The sequence below is a fragment of the Plectropomus leopardus genome, chromosome 2 (genome assembly GCF_026936395.1).
Source record: "Plectropomus leopardus strain MGB_pleo_1.0 chromosome 2, ASM2693639v1, whole genome shotgun sequence".
NCBI classification, from domain to species: domain Eukaryota; kingdom Metazoa; phylum Chordata; class Actinopteri; order Perciformes; family Serranidae; genus Plectropomus; species Plectropomus leopardus.
In genome coordinates, this window is record NC_142177.1 from 35,117,441 (window position 1) to 35,133,467 (window position 16,027).

The following is a 16,027-nucleotide window of genomic DNA, read 5'->3' on the forward strand; positions in this document are numbered from 1 at the left end:
GACCATTGAGACTTCAATGCCATCTTTTGCTGTTTGATGGTGATTTTGTGCCTCCTAAAACCTCATCGCCCTTATCATAAGCTCACCTGTATCTGGGCTGTTTTGTGTTTTTGCAAGAGTTTTTGCATGCCAAGCAATCACCTAAAACCTGCAAGCTTAATAGAGTGATTTTGTTTGCTGGTTTATTTCACTTAGACCCAATATAAGCCCTACTCTCTTATATATTAACACATTTAGTTATTGTCAGAGAGGCCTTTGCCTATTGTTGAAGACGCATTTGTTTAGGATCATTAAAGAGGCACTTTCCATTGTGAAGGCTGTCATGAGTTGTGTTTATACAAATGTTTTTGTTTTTTTAAGGTGGTTGGGAACTCGTTCTCGTGCGTCTTTCCTACCAGCTGAAATCTGTGAAATCAATATCACAATCAAAACAGCTTTCATCTGAACAAACTACAAAACTGGGTATTTTAAACTAGATTTTGGGACATTTCCTGCTATGTTGTAGCAACATATTCGCACTCCCAAGTTGTGACATTTGTAAGTGTCAATTTATTCTTGTGACATACATTGTATTTTTGCAAAATACAACACAGATGCATATGGTCATGTTTAAAAAAAGACAACATATTTTGGCTTAACATTCATATGGGAACTCCGGGCTCCAGAGTAAAGGTCTCATGTTTGTTGGGCCCAACCACCGCCCCTTCGTCCGCCCTGTAGGTGATTTCCAGCTACTTAAGTAATGTTGTTGTCTTGGGTGTTTCAAACTGACACAAATGGACGGCTTTTTTTATCTGTATCTGGGATGGAAATCACTGACCCAAGTGGCGGTTTTTGACGACGTCAGAATCAGAGCGGGTTGATTGTAGCCATCGCACCAGGTTTTAAGCACAAACATTATGTTTACCTAAAACCACCCAAGTGTGTTTTGTGCCTAAATTATTGTTGTCAAAATACAAAATTGAACATTTAAACATCAAGAAACAATGAAGTTTCAACATGTCCACTACGAAACACTTGGTTTGCAGAAATTTAAAATGTCAATCCTGTTTTTCCAACCTTCTCAATGACAGCTGGTGTTTCAACCTGCCTTCAAGAACAATTATAAACACTTTGCCTCCCAGTTTGGAATAGATTCGTTATATACCAACATGGCAATTACTGCTTATGGCCAAGATGCAACCTCACGCATAACTCCCTACAAAACTCTTTTAATACTTAAAATAAATAAATAAATGTTTGGACAACATCAACACCAAAATCTTGAACTATTCCTCAACAGAATTTCACCAATGAAGAAATCCGACCTTTGAGGATCAAATACTGAGATAAACTTCTGGTGGAATATTCCTTTAAACCAGATTCAGGGGATTTTTCATTGATCTTTGAAATCAAAAGGGGGAAAAAAGCGCCTCCATCCACCTCTTGTATGAAATCGTTTATCTTATTTAGGAATAACACTCAGAATGAGGTGGAGATAATAGCGGAGGCGAAGCAACACGACAACTACATGACCCTTCAAAAAATTGATTTTCCAGGCATAAAAGAAAGATGTGACGCCTCCATAGAAACAGAAGGCGCCATGCGTCAACCACATCAAATCTAAGGCCTGAATAGACCTGTCATGTGAAAGAGGAGGCAGGCGGTGATGGAGGGGGGACTGAGTATCTCGGCACAGCAGTGTCCTGTTTTCCTCTCGCACACTTTCATGTGCCGCTAACAGGTGGTCCCTTTGAGGAGACGCAGGATGGAGACGATAATGGAGCACGCTGGGTGGCATTCCGGGTTTTAAGCTCGGTCTCTTGTGTGTGATAAACAACCTCGGCGAACAACACAGCCTCCTGCCAGAGTCTGTATTATACATGGCCGTGTGTTGTAGGAAGGGCACAGCAGGGCGAGCATCTGCTACTGAGGAGACGGGAGGCCAAACGAGTGGCCTGGAACCGACGAGGCTCAATCTCACATGTGATAATCCAGAGTTAGAATGGCAACACTGAAACAGATACCGCACAGAAAAACTGGACTTACACTTTCATGGCTTTAAGGGTGTTTGGATCGTACTTGGTTAAAAGAATGAAAACATGTTCCTGAAAACATGTTTCTGCATGAGCATGTCAACTTCAGCAAAAGTTTGAAAAGTTACTTCACTGGAGACACTGATGGTTTAGCAAAACTCTTCCCATCTGGCCACCAATGCTGTTAGATGGTTATATTTAGTAAAATTTAGGTTGTGACATTGGATGACCAAAATCTAAACATTTAATGCTAACGTGACGTAGAACAATGACAACAGATGACATTGACATTTTGTTGGTTTTAAGTTGTGTTGTTAAAATACCAAAATCCAAACGTCTCATGCAAATGTCATTTTTACATAGAATATCAACATTTAGTTGTGAGATATAGAGAACAAAACCCCAAATCTGCAGAATCTGTCATAATGTTAACACCAAACAACATGACATTTTAATGTTGTTTGACATGTGACTGATGTCAGAGTCTTTCTGATGGCATATTGACGTCCGGTACGAGCTGCTTTGCAGATTTAACTATATTTAAATCACAATCTAATGACAGCTGTTACCTTGGCTATACTTAGACTACGCGCTTCATTGGAGTATTAGTTGTGCACGTCCTCAGACATTAACGCTACAGAAACATACTCACCATCTACGATGGTAATGCTGTCACTTTTTCTAAAAGTTTTATACAGTTTGTTTTTTGTACCAGTCTGTAAACATGTTTATTTCTGCTGTAAAATGGCTTTATGGGAGGGGGGGGACAACAAATGTTGTTCATTTAGTCATAAATATTTACTGTGATAAAGTAACTTTTCAAGGGCTTTTACAATATAAATTAGTGCGCTTCAATTCAATTTGATATTCGTGAAAGCAACATTTAGACATTGTGTTCACCCCTTTAATAAACAGATTATAAATCAGATATAAATGTTTGACTTCAAGGAAAGGAAAGGATTCGATACGACTGGAAAGACTGGGGACTGAACTATGTGATGCAGAGAAATTAATGACTGTTAACTGACATTAGGTGAGAGTCCAATTCTTTAAAGTACAAATACTGTCATAAAGAATCTAGTGATAAAGATTTGTTCTGAACTAACGAGAAAAGTGCAAAATACTACACGCTTCTAAAGTAAATTTTTTTTAAAACGATCTTCCTCGGTCTTGTTGATCAAAACGTTGCCTTGAAAAAAGAAAAAAAAATGAATAAACTCTTTAATTGGAGCTCAATAGTATGCTGACCTCATTTGTGCCCTGCAGCAGAAACATTTTTCATTTTTGTCTTGCACCTGAGTATTCGCCTGGATGTGCGCGCCCTCCATCCCTCTTCATTATTCTTTAAAGTGGCCACAGAATTAATTCCTTCATCAACAAATAATTTGCCATAAAACAAGTCTTTCAGTCTTAACCTGGTTTAGATGTTGTGCATTATAACTCCCTTCATTACAGCTGCACTGATGATAAAATTATATTATATTATATTATATTATATTATATTATTTATAGCCCATTAAAAGTACTTACAGCCAACAGAACAAAAGCTAAAGGGAAGCGTTGGTAACACAGGGTACTGAAACAAAAACTGCACTATGCAATAAAACTATGTGTGTGTGTTAAGCACACACACTCTGGGCTTTACAGTGCACTGTTAAGGTGTGTCTAGGATCAGGATATCCTGTATGAAGGGGAGAGATGCTTGTGATGTCAGGGGAAATTTACAGCATGGAAGTAATCAAGTAAAAACCAACAAATAAATGAAGGTTTCTGAACGTTCTTGGAGAACTTTATATCTCAGTTTGACCTCCGTCAGGGTCTCTGTTTGATCTTGAGGTTGTATTGTTGACTTTATTGATGTCTGAGCTCAGCAACGTATGGAGAGAAAATAGGAACCGCAATAAAAAACATAATGAAATCTTAAAAATCAATTCCACATTTTTTTTAGGAAGCCAGAGCAGAGGAGCTAAAATTGTGTTACGGTGGTTTACATTTTGTTGGGCAACACAATATGTGCGTGTGCCAGAAGCTTTTATAAACACAGCGTACAGTGTGAGACGGCCACCCGGGAGACGTGACTGTGCAGAGTGTGATAAGTATGAAGTGATAGGTAATCTTGCAAGAAATTGCAAAGGGGGCACTACTGGAGGGCTGGATGATTAAGATCTGATGAGATCAGAGACCTCTCTGCAGTCTGTGATCAATCGGTCTGTCCTTTAAGCGTAGCGGCGGCTCAGTGACACACTAGTTTTAAAAATATACTTAACAGCGAGCGGACCCAGAACTGTGGAAGGTGAGAGAGAGGAAGAGCAGCGAGGCGACCCCGGTATTAAACTGCTGTATGTGTGCATCTTTAAGCTTCACCTGCTGTGACACCAAACCTCCAGGAGCCATCTGCTCCTGTTGTTTTATCTCTCATAGCAACCAGCGGGGCCATAAGGATCCAGCAAACAAAGGCTCCAGACACAGGCTGTCGAAGCAGAGCTGTCATGTCAGGCAGAGGCCACCTTCAACATTTTCTTTTTTTCCCTGGCCACATACTGAGATTAAAGGAATAGCTCATTTTGGGAAAATATGCTTATTGGCATTCTGGTAGAGAGTTAGATGAGACGGTGTGAAGCCAGACAACCCAGTCACCAGAAAAAAAAAGTTTGTATTGTACATTTTGCAAACGACAGATTGGTTTAATTATTTTGCAGTAAATGTGTTTAAACTTTGTTTCTCAGCAATGCTGTGGTGACGTGATGGTTAGGTTTAGGCAGAAAAATCCCTTGGTAATGATTAGAAAAAGATCATGTTTTGGTTTAAATCACCCACATTTGGTAGCACAAGTGGCTCAAATGCTGCGTGGAAATGGCGCTATGTGTTGGTGAAAAACACAGGCTTGTGGCTCAAACGCCACTAGAAAATCTTTGCAATCTGCTGCTAAAAACACACAAGCTGGGTAAAACAAACACTAAGCTCCAAACACAGACGTTTGTGGCTCAAATGGAGCTTGAAAACATTGCAATGAGTTTATGGAAAAACACCCAGGTTCAGTGGCTTAAACGTCACACAGGTTTGGTGCCACATATGCTGCTGGGAAATGCCACAATATATAGCTAAAAACGCCATGTTTGGATAAAAAACGCCCTGGTTAAATGCGTCAAACACTGCTCGGAAATGCTGCCATTTGTCAGTGAAAAACACTGAGTTTATAGCTCAAATGGAGCTTCAAAACACTGCAGTGAGTTAGTGGAAAAACAACCAGGTTAAGTGGCTCAAACATTGCTGGGAAACATCACTATGTGCAGTTAAAAACACCCAAATGAAGTTAAGAAAAACAGGTTTGGTGCCACCAACGATGCTGGAAATGCAGCAATGTGCCGCTAAAAACACACAGGTTCGGTGCCGCTAATTGTGGCAGAAATGTTGCTAAGGGTTGCCAAAAACCAAGACCTAGATGGTCTCGCCAGGAGCCACGCCCACCGCCATCCAAGCCATCTCCTAATGTCAAAATTCAGCCTATAGTGTCACATTAGAAACGTTGATATGATACGTATGAAAGGTGCAAAAACAAGGTGTTTGTGGTTTGCAGGATAATGCAAACATTTTCTTCTGTTCTGATCTGAGCCAGAAGCCAATTAGCTTAGCATTTTAGAAACAGGTTGGAAACAGTCTGGCAATGCCCAAATGTAACAAAATCTACCTGCTGCCATCTGTAAAGCTCAATAAAACTCCTTATGCCTGGTTTGTTAAATTTGCACAAAAAGCAAAGTGTATGAAACAATAACTCTCGTTATGTACTCGACTTTGTCTTCAGGAAGTTTTTGCTCCCAGTTAAGAGACAGACTGGCACACAGGCCACTGTGAGATTGTAACTTTCAGCTTCACAGTTCACTAAGCAGCAGCTAAAATATCTGATCTAAACAGACACGACAGATAATAATAAGAAAAATGCAGGTTTCAATATAATTGACTCAAAGAAAAACAAACACGTTATCTGTGGTGACACAAATAAAATCCATTCACACCGAGCCGTTCCTCTCTGTCTTAAAGTAATAATGCTGAATATTTGATGCATCAACACTCGCTTTTAAATCTCTCATCTCGGCTAAAATAGGTCTATTTTGCGCAACCAAATTATCATAAATATCAGCACAACAACAAGTGCCCAAATTACAGCTCCAGTTAATGCGTCTGCATAAGAAACACCTCTGCCAAGCTGCAGTTAACACCATAACACTTCATTTCCTCACGGGCCCATACGACTGACTTCAGCAATATAAAAGTGCTTTGTCTCCAAAAATCCTCCGCAAACAATATCGGTGAGATTCACACATCGACTGGGAGGTTTTTGGAGTTTTTTTTTAAAAGGTGTGCATTAGATGGCAAAGGCCCCTGGAAGCAACACAGGGTGATAAAAAAACAAGAGCCATAAGGAAGGTCCATCTGTCAGCAAGTGAGCCGCGGCAAAGAGAGCAGGGAGACACCAAATGATTCAGTGGTAATTTGGTCGCAGGTACAACAGATGTGGGGCGAGACCAGAACATTGTCACTGATGCATGGCAACATCAGCGACATCAGCGACATCCTGCGATGTGGCCCCTCTTCTCCTGTTTGAGTGCACCGAGGCCTGCACACACACACACACACACACACACACACACACTCAGAGACAATCTATGCATACACACACACACACTCTCACAGCAGGGAAACCTCCTCCAGACACCCACATGGAGGCATGTTCCAAAAATGCTGTGAGACACAAACAGCACCAGAAGCACAGCAAGAGACGTCCCACAGAGAGGAGAGAGAATAAGAGAGACAAAAGGGGAGGAGGAGGAGGAGGAGGAGGAGGAGGAGGAAGAGGGGGGAGAAAGTGAGAGGAAAGGAGAAAATAAGATGTAACGCAGAGAGAGAGGAGAGAAAATGAGAGTGGGAGAGAGAGAGACAGAGGGAGGATTTATCCCGTCTTAATTAGAACAAAGTGTCGGTGGCATCTTTCATGAGGACACCAGCGGAAACACACACAACAAAGCTTTGGCTACCGAAACCGGCAACAAAACTTGTTCTTTGCTAACCCGTGAAATCTGGACACCTGGGTCTGTGTCTGGACGCTCCGCATGGGAACAGTTTGACCGGTCAGCGGGGGGAAACACTCCTGTTTAGAGATGATCAAGTGAAGCATGTAAACGCATTATATGAACCCAAAGTTTCTCCTCTCCCCCGCCTCCTCCCTCCTTTGGTGGAGGCGAGCGGCGTTGACTGCCTGCCAATGTTGAAAGAGTCTTGATCAAACAGATGCAGCCACGCTTGGCAGTGATGTTCAAGGCCAGTTTCACACCACGGTGGAGGAGACTGGGTGGATGTTTAGCAATGTAGCCTTTTGGCTAAAACTCAGGATGGAAGAAAAAGGAAAGATGTGCTTGTGTGTCTGACTGAAAGTGCAGAGCGAAGACAAACTGGGAGTCCTTAAAGGCTGCTGGTTTAACACTTTCACACTGGGTATTCTGCATTTTTCTGATGAATGATGAAAATTTCAGACACTTTTTTGGGAAAACACTAAATTAATTTTAAAACCTTAAAATATCCTTGGGTTATTGTTTCATTTTCATATAATCACTTTGTAGTGAATCTGGGCTTTGTTTTGGCCCCGGGTCGACTCACTGTGGGGCCCCTCCACACTCCTGATCACGTCTAATGTATCCCCCGCTGATTGACCTGCTATTAATTAACATGAAATTGTTATTGTGAGTCTGCAAATATTGCTCCTCTGCAGCCTTGTTTCACTTTTAATTGCATGGTGTCACACAGAGCTGCACTTTTTACGCAGAGATTTCACTATAGGGCCACTGCAGGGTACCTTTTTGAGGCCTCTGTTGCATTTTTACAGAACCACACAGTAGCATCATGCTGCTCCAGTGTGTGATTTTAAACAGCATGCCAGCACCGCGGCAAAAAAAGGGGTGTGATGTTTAATACAACAGCCTCATCAATATACTTGAGACCACTCTGCCCCCCATTCTCTGATTGTACCTCATATACAGAACAGCGAAGCAGCATATTCCTGCCTTCAACAGGCAGTGTAAAAGTATAGTGAAGGTAAAAGTGCGACTTATTAACAAGGGCCCCAGTGGGATGGGGGCCCTAAAAAAGGCATGGAATGAAAGGTTTGGTTTTGTTTGCATTTTTTTAAGTATAATGAATTCGAACTAAACTAAAATTGGCTGAATGAATCAGTTCAAAGACTTTGTTTTTTTAAATAGTGGAGGCGACTAATTGGTTAAGTCTGCCAGAGCACGAGGATTCCTCTCTAAGGGACTGTTTGTTATTTATGACGTGGTGCAAAACAGGGGAGGCACTTCACAAAATTTTTAAACACAGAGCGAGTTTTGTTTTTTGAATGGCTTCGGGGGGGGGGGGCATCCAACTTCACAAGGTTGCATTTATTTTAATACCCACTAAAAACCCCCAAACCAGCAAGTGGGTTTGAGAGGCATATTATCTTAAAAAAATCTCCAAAATCACACCATTTATCAGAGCCAGTAACTGTGAAATATGGTCAGGAGGGTTATGCGTTTTCCTCCGTACACTGAGAGTCGCTCAGGGAAATATATTTGTAGCTCCACAGAGGATCATAATTTGAAGCTATTTAGCAGAATTTCAAGAGCAGGACCACACCTCAACCGTTACACTTCCTGCATAAAAACCCACTTCTCCTGTTCGACTCTCCTATCCTTCGCCCCTCCATCCCATTCGTCTCTTTCTCTCTCTTCCTGTACTTTATGTGAGGGGGTTTATGCCGGCATGCTACAACGGATCCCCTGACGAAGCCTCCCCAAGTATTGGACAAAGCAGTCTAAGCCTCACACATCAGTCACATTTTTTCTTCCAAAAAACTTACACATCTTGTTGATGGTGTGGTTCTTGCTAGTGAGATTAAAAGAAGTCACATCCCAGCCAACCTTTTACTCTCATAAATAAAGTCCGTAAAGGCAGCGAAAACCAAGAAAGTGAAAAGCTGCTCGAGAACCAACATACAACTGATGTCTTTCTCTAAGAGAAACCCAAGTTCCAAAACAAGAAGAAACAATAAGGAAAGAAACAAAGCTGAAATTGTTGAAAAGAAAAGTTAAAGGTGAGATCAAAAGAGGAAGGGCAGGGGGCCCACAGTGACTTATGCATAGGGCCCAGAATTCAGTGCTACGCCCCTGACACATCCACTCTCACCTTCAATCAACACCCCCTCCCTTTATCTCTCTCTCAGTGCACACACACACACACACACACACACACACACACACACACACACACACACACACTGAGTGTCTTCGGTGTGCAGTGTGCAACAATGAGCTGTCAAGAACAGATAATGGCTAAAATCATTTCTGCTTCTCCTCATCATTCGTCCCATGAACTCCTCCGTGATGTTGATGTGATTTTTAAAGCATGACAGCAGCAGCAAACATCGACATCACAAAAGTTGAATTGTTAAAAAGGGTTAATTCTGTTTTTCCATGTCAAACCAAATCTAATTTACAGTTTGGGAAACAGTCAATCTGCCTCTCAGTCGTCTGTGTTGATCGAATCTCTCTTTAAGAGTCAAACTGTATATTTTATCCATGAAACGGCGAATAAAATCAATTGTATTTGTAAAGATGTTAACTTTTTTTGGAATTATCAAGACGCAAATTTGATGCGTTTTTACGCACAAATGGAAATCATGGTTATCTGATGTTAGAGCAGCGACATATGTTGTGCGGGGCAGTTGTAGTAAACCTATAATATAATGAGGATTCAAGTCAAATCTGCAGGAGTGAGAACTACAGACAGTCTGTTGTAAAAGTAACATGAAATTAGGATTTATAAAATGACATAAATCATCATGAAGTCAGCGCAAACTCATTTGAGCATCACAGAAAACACCAAAACACCTTTAGGGACATTAAAGAAACGACACTAGTGGGTTTACGTTCCGCAAAACGGTGCACCAAAACACAATTCGTGCATAAAGATAATTCCTTACCCGCGTTTGTTTGTTTGTTTGTTGTTTTCCTTTGTTGTTGTTTATGGTTTGCAGAGCAGCAGCTCGGTCATATGGCTGCAGGCTGACAGCGGACAGCACCGACACACAGCAGCAGCACCTCTGTAGTCCGCTCTCCGTGCGCCACCCCGGGATGTGACGAGCATCCGGACTCTCCTGCTTCTTATGAGGAGCAGAGTCACCACCTGCTCCGAGTGCGCGCTCCCGAGTGCGCGTCCTGGCTGATTTGGCGAGGGCTTGTCCCAGCAAGTGTATATTAATATATCACCGCTAGAATCAGTGATTTATGAAGATGTTTTAGACAGAGATAGAGCAAGATAACTGAAGATCAGACAGATCTCTTAAAAAAAAAAAGAAAAGTGATCCATCGTGATTTTTTCCACAGCCTGTCAAACCCATCACACCAGACATCCACTTTAGTGTCCAAAATGTCCCCAGCTGGAACCAGGAGAACTGGAATCAATACAGAATCAATTTCATCCTACAATAATCTCTTTCAAAGTTTTGGTCTGGGTCTCTTTTTCATAACTGGGCTGCGTGATTTCGTTCTTAAAGGTCCAGTGTGCAGGATTTAGTGGTATCTATAGTGGTGATGTTGTACAACTGAAACTTCTCCTTTGTGCCAAGCATGTAGGAGAACTGTGGCGGTCACTGCATGTAGATAGAAACGGCTCATTTTAAGGTTATGAAAACTCAACAATTCTTATTTTCAGGCGATTATGAACTAATGAAAACACAGTTAGGTTCAGGTTACTTTATTTGTAGGTAGATTTGGTTCGCAGTATAAAGTGTGAAGCATCCATTTAAAAAAACTGTCAGACACCACAGACAACATACAGGATAAAACATGACAAGGTGATAGAAGATAAAACATTTTTAAAAAGTGCCACAGTGCCAATCAAGATGTTAAATATGTAATGAATACCAATAAAAGCACTAAACTACATACCCGTATCTTAAATGAAAACAGTCTAAAACTATGAATAAACAAATAATAAATACAGGCTCCAAAATGATCTTGTGCAAAATGCAATTATGTATATGTATGTTATGAATATCATATACAGTTTCTACCAAAAGGTGCTCCTAAATCTCACACACTGGACCTTTAAAAAGATATTCCACTGATTTAGCATTGTACTCAAAATGGTATATTCATGCAAACAGCTGCGCCCAAGGGTAGTTCCAGCCAATGATGTTAAAACTGATGCATCATTGCAAATATGCTATTTGGTGTTGGTAATCACTGACAAAGCTGTGGTATGTGACAACCTCAAAATTCAATCCAAGATTCGTTTTTTTGCCTTGTCAAACCTGGTACCCATATTACCCACAATGCAACTCGACCACAGTCAGTGCAGTGATGTCCACAAAAAGGTGATTTGTTGTTTTTTACCAGTTTGTTCTCTCCAGAATCTGAAAGAACATCTCCCAGCTGAAATCTACACAGAACATCAAACTGTGCAGCTTTCTCTTTTCTAAACAGTTCGGCTATATTGTGCATATTTGTTATGTTGTGATAATTTTTACAGTTTTTCTATTTTTATTGTATGTTTATGTTGTTGACTGCTGCAGTACTTTTACTTTATTTCCTCTCTTATACACCAAACACCAAAGAGGTGAAAACCCACTTGATAATAAACCTAATTCTGATTCTGATCCGGTTCGACCGGGGCCTCAGTGAGGATTTTAGAGACACTGAAGTCATAAATATCCACACCATTCACCAAAACAAACCACAACAGCAACTTGTTTTATTCATTCACTTCACTGTTAAGTTGTACTCGCTGTGGGTTTTGTTTCTAAATGCTGTTTCAAAGCTGGAATAAAACTGAAATGGCTAAATATTTTCACAATATAAAAATACCTCTGTGTCCTCAGTTTTAACAACAGCCCCGAATCAGCACTTTTCAGATGCAGTAGGCTGCCGTACCTTAACATCCAACATCAGCACTTGACCTCACTGATGCTTTTGAGGCTGAATGGAAGCAAATCTTTGCAGTCAAGTCCCAAAATCTGGTGCAAAGCCTTCCCAGAGGAGCGGAGGCTGTTACAGCAGCAGGTTAATACTCATAGATTAGGAAGAGATGTCTGAGCGTCTTTTCCTTATAGATGTTAGTATCTATGAGCCAAGCTGAGTTGTCCTGAATTTTCTGTTCAATATTGTTTGGCCCTGAAAAATCAAAAATGAAAAAATATGTTGTTAAAAAAGACAAAAACAGAGATGTCATGGGTGCAATGCTAGTGTGTCCAAATACTTTTGGCAATGTGATGTATTGCCAGACATCAACTGAAAGGATTTTCTTTTAAAACTTAATCTTTATTTCTTAAAAGACAATAATAAATGTGACCTTGTTTTTATTCCTCGATGTCAATAAATAAAAATGAAAAACTTTCTGTGGTGGATTTGGTGGATGTCCTCCGCAGCTGTGTTTTTCATGTCCCTTTTTTTTCTTGATCTTACAAAGTCTGTCGACTTCAGAGCGCAAAAAGACTAATTCTAAATGTACACTACAAGACCGTTGTGTGTCGGCAGACTTAATACAGTCGTATTTGGAGAATAATTGTGTATAAATCGCTCCGGGGAGTTGGTTGACATTTAGAATTCTAGTCTCTCATTTTGTTTTGTTTGTCCGCCTGTAAAAAAAAAAAAAGTGCTTGTTAGCATTATTGAACCCAGTGAAACAAGCTTTATACTCATTTGGTTTGACTGCAAACAATGCTGACAAGCCACTTAGTGAAGTGTGAGTGTAACACAGTGGGACTGAGTCTGCTCGAGGAAGATAACACTAAAATGCCTTCTGAAATGTGCAAGGAGCACTCAGACATCTTATTTTATGTGTTTAAAACATGCACACTGTGGGGTTATTTTAACTTGTTACACACACAAGCATGTTTCATCATTTATCTATGTATCGATATTATGTTTTAAGAACTTCTGAGGAGGGTACTTTGCACGCTGATCCTACAGTGAATATTCCTTAAAAACACATTAAAACACATTTTTTTGCTTCTGTTTCAAGTTGAGATTTCCACATATTGCTTCATACTCTCAGTCTGCGTCAGGGAAATTTGAGCAAGATATCAACAGCTCTGCAAAGTGCGGGATGGCATTTGTATGGGACCCCTGCTGCTCCTGTGTGCCTCCTGTGAGGCTGAGAAAGCCTCTTTTTTTTAGCGAGAGTGAGATCATGATATGATGGGTGTCAATGTCAGCAGCACATGCTGGAATTAAAAAAAACAACAAAACCCTGTATTCTCACAGGTCTGGATTATGCAGCACCACAAGGTATGAAACGTAGCTGCAGGTATTCTCAGCTGGAGATGCAGATGAGGATGGGGGGGGGGGTTATTGCAACAGATCACTGATCCCCAACCAGAGGAAATATTGGGAAGTAGTTGAACAACTTTAAATTTAAAGGAAAAGTTCTCTCCAGAGTCAGAAATACACATTTTTCCTTTTATCTGTGGTGTTAATTGGTGGTGTAAGTTGCAGAGTGTTGGAGATGTCTGTCTTCTCTCCAAACTAATGGAACTAGATGGCACTCAGCTTGTGGGGCTCAGAGTGCCAAAAAATACATTTGAAAAACCCATTAGCAATGTCTATTTCAAAAATCATTACCTCGGGATAATCCACAGACAGTTTCATTTATGAACTATTTTCTTTCTACCGAACTACACCCTCAAACCGAATCACCACGCTCAAGGAAAAGGCAAAATGTGTATTTTTTGATTTTGGGGTGAACTGTGCCTTTAAGTTTTGAAAGAAAATAAACACACCAACAGGATTACAAATTGTGTGAGGCTGATTTTCGCTAAATGACCAGCAACAATGGGCAGATTGCACAAGTGGACACACCTCCCACCAACCTTATTCAACCTGAACACCATCTGCTGAGACTGAAAGTGCATGAAAAGATTTAGTAAAACATCAGAGAAGCACAAATAGTTGCCTAAAAAAATGATGGATAAATGGTTGGAACATGCACAAACGTGACCAAACCTGCTGAAAAAATTAGACCAACAACTCCAGGATAGCTGTGTTGTGTATAATTGTCCCACTATCCGCTTTTTTCTAAATTAACGTTAAATAACATCCGGTATGTTGGAAAAAAAAGGTTGAGAGCCACTTCAGTATGACAGAAGGAGCCTGGAGAATGTGTCCTATTGAAGGCAGTATTAACATTTTGGCTCTGATAACTGACACTGTTTGAACATCCCAGTTCAGTAAGCTCTATCCCTTTAACACATTAAGTCGAGTAAATCACTTACAAATACAATTTGTCAGGATAAAGCCACTATAAATTACCCATAGGACAAAAGAGGAACTTCCTGTATTTACATGTGTCTAAAACATGGAGATACACAAAGCGCTGCATTGTGCGATTCAGGTCACATGACCAATCAAATTGATGTTATTGTTACTCAGAATCCACAAAAGCTTCAGCTACCGTGTTTTGAATTCGAAGCTCAAGACAGAAAAATGTCTTTTGAAATCAGTGTTTACTGTAACTACAGTAATTAGTGTTATGCAAACAGTTTTGGTCAATGCCGCTCTGTCTTCTCAGGGCCTGTCGGTATCAGAGATTTGCCTGTAATTAGAAAGTTACACAGTGAAGAGCCGTGTGATAAAAGGTTTGTGCCACTGCAGCTGCAGAGACAAGTCTGTAAAAGCTGTAACTTTGTGCCAGGTGACGTGCTCCGTGCTTCAAAGGGAAGCGTTTGTGCAGAGTGTCAGTGTGGATCTCAACTAAATACTCAAGTTCATGCGATGCACCTGAGAGTTCTCAGGGTTGCCACCGTTTTCCGTAAAATGTAATAATACATTTCAAAACTGAGCTGCGACTCAAAATTACTTTCGACTTGCTTGGTTGATTCTGCCAGTTTGAGCCAGCAGGGAACGTTCCCACAACACTGGCTAATGTTACCTACAAGTTGCAATAATGTTTTAAAGGAAACCTTTCAATCAACATTAACATTTTAATAATTAATGTTCAACAAACGTTTTAAGAATTTTTTTCTATTCAAATAATGCCACTATGAGGTTAAATCCAGACTAAGACGTAACATTATTTGTGCAACATAGTGAAGATGTTTAATGTTCTTTTATAAAACGTTCCCACAATGTTACAGGAAGAACATTTTCAAAACATTTAAACACAAACATTTAAAACATGTGTTTGAGGACTGAGATTACAGGCCAATTTTTAAATTAAAATGTAATATAATTTTTTTTAAAAACTAAGCTAACCAAAAATAATTTTTTTAAATTTTTTTTACGTTTATGCTTTCACAAGAACTTGTGGGAGTGAAAAGAAAACTTTCTGCTGAAATCGTTTCGAGCCTCCCTCAGACTTTTTATGAACATCAAACATCTGATGTACAGTTTACTCTTTGTCCAAACACCAGAGTTGAAGGTAAGATTTGGGGGGATTTTGTGGTACACAGCAGTGAGGACTGCATTGCTTCTCCTGGTTAGAAGTCCTTCAGGTTCATTGTTCAGGAGCCAAATTACCCGCAGAGTTCTCTTCCTCTAAAAAACAAACAGACCGGGTGATTTAAACTAGAAAAACAGTGAATAAAGCAGTTTCACATTATAAATTAGTGTTTCTTCTATGTGGTTTGTCTCATCGCAGACAGAGAACAAGCTAAGCACCTGCTAATCTCCATCTTTCCATTCATTTATCCGCTTATCCTGGCGAGGTCACTGAGGCGGCACGCCGAGCAAAGTACTCCAGACGTACCTCTCCACAGCACGTTTCCCAGCTCTTCCTGGGGGATCCTGAGACGTCCCCATAGGCCAGATAAGACATATAATCCCTTGAACTTGTTCTGGGTCTGCCCCGGGGCCTCCAACCAGTTGGACGTGCCCAGAAGGTATCCTGATCAGATGCCCGAAACACAGAAACTGGCCCCGTTTCAATGCAAAGCTCCCTCTGGAAGCCCGACCTCCTCGCCCTATCTCATGTGTGCTTCCTTCTTT

At 40.6% G+C, this 16,027-nt stretch overlaps 1 protein-coding gene across 2 annotated transcripts in view; it reads right to left on the reverse strand.

Annotated features, from left to right (window-relative positions):
• Positions 1-10,219, reverse strand: part of draxina (dorsal inhibitory axon guidance protein a) — a 31,769-nt gene extending 21,550 nt beyond the window's left edge. For both annotated transcript variants that reach the window (XM_042497361.2, XM_042497373.2), the window contains exon 1: positions 10,027-10,219. The gene's annotated coding sequence lies outside the window, so the exon portion shown is untranslated. The remainder of the gene's footprint in view (positions 1-10,026) is intronic.
• Positions 10,220-16,027: the final 5,808 nt, after the last annotated feature.